We start from the raw sequence: 2,921 nt of genomic DNA, 5'->3' as shown, positions 1-2,921 counted from the left end.
AAACTGGAACATGCACAACTTGGAGATGGCGTCCTACCGGCTTTCCAGTCTTACATTCTGATGTAAATGGAAGGCATCATGAATCTGTATACATCTAGGAACTCGGCGGTCACACTTGGAGTTATTAAAATTTCCAGACCAGACTACAAATCATTACAACCTGGTCTACAGTAGTCTGTAACACATTTTACTCAGGAATGATAATTGAACCACAGTACCTCCTAGTGGTGTGCGGTTGTCAGAAGGACACAAAATGATAGCCATTTTTTATTTTTATTTTTTTACTTCAAATATTCTGTAATTGTTGAATTAATGTGCAGAAACAGGAAACAATTTCTTGCAATTATTTTTTTAATCACACAATCTTACTTTTTCATTTCAGCTTTCAAAGGCAAAAACATATCTTCTGGTTTAATCTTGTCTATTAATGTAAAAAAAGCACTATGGTTTGTTGTTTTAGATGTTATATTAAACCACTTATATCAAGCAAAAAGCTTTCATTTCCTTGTAGCAATTTCCAGCAGAATAGTTTTTTTATTATTATTTATTTAACTATAGCTAGAAAGTAGATGTCTAATGTTACTTATTGTAAATTTATCAATAAAAATGTGTAAAGTTACTCTGAATACCTATACCTTATACCTATACCTATACTCAGCACTTTGGTTGGCCTTGTTGCTGTTTTAAGTGCTATATAAATAAATTGGTATGGTATGGTATGGTATACCTAAGCTAGTGTCAGATTTGATGTTATGAGTTGAATGGGTTGAACTATGACATGTGGATTTTTTTATTTTTTTGTACATCAGTAAACATCTCAACTTCACAGCTCCCAAGTTTTCACTTTTATCTTTCTAACAATCATAACTCACTTTCAAATACTCATCACAGCTGATTTCTTGCACCACTTTCAAACCCTGGCATGATAACATGTCCATATCCCCCAAACCCTGATGGACAAACTACTCACACTAGGACTAAGCCCATGCATTTGCAACTGGGTCCTAGACTTCTTAACAAACAAACCGCAGTCAGTGAAGATCCACAACTTCTCATGCTACACTATATTGGGGGCCGAGATGGTGTAGAGGCAGGGCAGCCGGCTTGGGACCCGAAAGTCCCAGGTTCGTTCGATCCCCAGTCACTGCACATCACGTGGCATCTCTGGGCAGCATGCCTCATCCCCAAAATGTCCCCCGGGCGCTTTCAATAGCTGCCCACTGCACCACCTGGTGGTGGATGGGTTAAATGCAGAGACTAATTTCGCCATTGTATGGAAACATACAGTGCTGACATTGTGATGACATTATTATTATTATTATTATAACCCTCAGCACTGGCTCCCCTCAGGCATGTGTGCCGAGCCCTCTCGTGCTCACTTGGCTCACAGCTACCCATCCAGGCTGTCATAATGTAAAGTTTGCAGATGATACAGCGGTGGTGGGATGCATCACAAACAATGATGAGTCCAGCTACAGGCAGGAGGTGGAAGACCTGCAGAGGTGGTCCAAAGAGAATAACCTTCACATCAATGTGAAGAAGAAAAAGGAGATGATTGTGGACTTCAGAAGGAACAAACACACCTACATGCACTTGAACATAAGAGGATCTGCAGTGGAAGTGGTCTCCAGCTACATGTACTTGGGTGTACACATGAATGACAACCTCAGCTGGAGCAACAACACCACCAGCCTGATCAAGAAAGCTCATCAGAGACTCTACTTCCTCAGGCGGCTGAGACGAGCTGGTCTGTGAAGCTCAGTCCTCACCTCCTTCTACAGGTGTGCAGTCGAGAGCATCCTGTGCTCCAGCATCAACGTGTGGCATGGAGGCTGCACAGCTGCAGAAAGAAAAGCTTTGCAGAGAGTGGTGAAGGCTGCACAGAAATCTGTTGGAATCAGTCTCCCCACCATCACAGACATTTATCCCTCCAGATGCAGGAAGAGGGCCACCTGCATCATGAAGGACCCCACTCACCCAGCACACACACTTTTTGCCACGCTCCCGTCAGGAAGGAGGTTGAGGAGCATTAAGTGTAGAACCACTAGACTGAGGAACAGCTTCTACCCTGAGGCTGTTAGACTCATGAATCTCTAATCAGGATAACTGTGAAAAATCACATGATGCTGATCTGTTTCATGTTGATGTGTTCATGCGTGTTCATCTGTTCACACAGACTCATGTTTGTGCTGCTGTTCGACGTAATGTTTTTATGCTATTAGTGCTTAGTGTATATTTAGTTGATGTTTTTCTTAGTTCATATCTTAGATGTTACTGTTTTTTTCAATTTTTTGTTGGTTGTAACTGGGACGCCGTGTACATAACTCATTCCACTACATGTGGTACATATGGTGTTTATGACAAATAAATCTGTCTCTGACTCAAAGTTATTTTCTCTGATAAAAGTAAATTTTGCATTTCATTTGGAAATCAAGGACAGAGTCTGGAGGAAGGGAGGAGAGACACAGAATCCACATTACTTTAGGTCCAGTGCCAAGTTTCCACAGTCAGTGATGGTTTGGGGGGCCATGTCATCTGCTGGTGTTGGTCCACTGGGTTTTCTGAGGTCCAAGGTCAACGCAGCCGTCTGCCATGAAGTTTTAGAGCACTTCATGTTTCCTGCTGCTGACCAACTTTACAGAGATGCAGATTTCATTTTCCAACAGGACGTGGCACCTGCACACAGTGCCAAAGCTTCCAGTACCTGGTTTAAGGACCATGGTATCCCTGTACTTAATTTGCCAGCAAACTCACCTGAACTTAACCCCATAGAAAATCTATGGGGTATTGTGAAGAGGAAGATGAGATTCAAAAGAGCTCAAGGCCACTGTCAATGCAACCTGGGCTCTCATCACACCTGAGCAGTGCCACAGACTGATCAACTCCATGCCATACCCCAGTAATCCAGGCAGAAGGAGCCC

Source organism: Nematolebias whitei, chromosome 12 (assembly GCF_014905685.2).
Source record: "Nematolebias whitei isolate Nwh7 chromosome 12, NemWhi1, whole genome shotgun sequence".
Classification (NCBI taxonomy): Eukaryota; Metazoa; Chordata; class Actinopteri; order Cyprinodontiformes; family Rivulidae; genus Nematolebias; species Nematolebias whitei.
Note: the sequence above shows the minus strand (reverse complement) of the source record.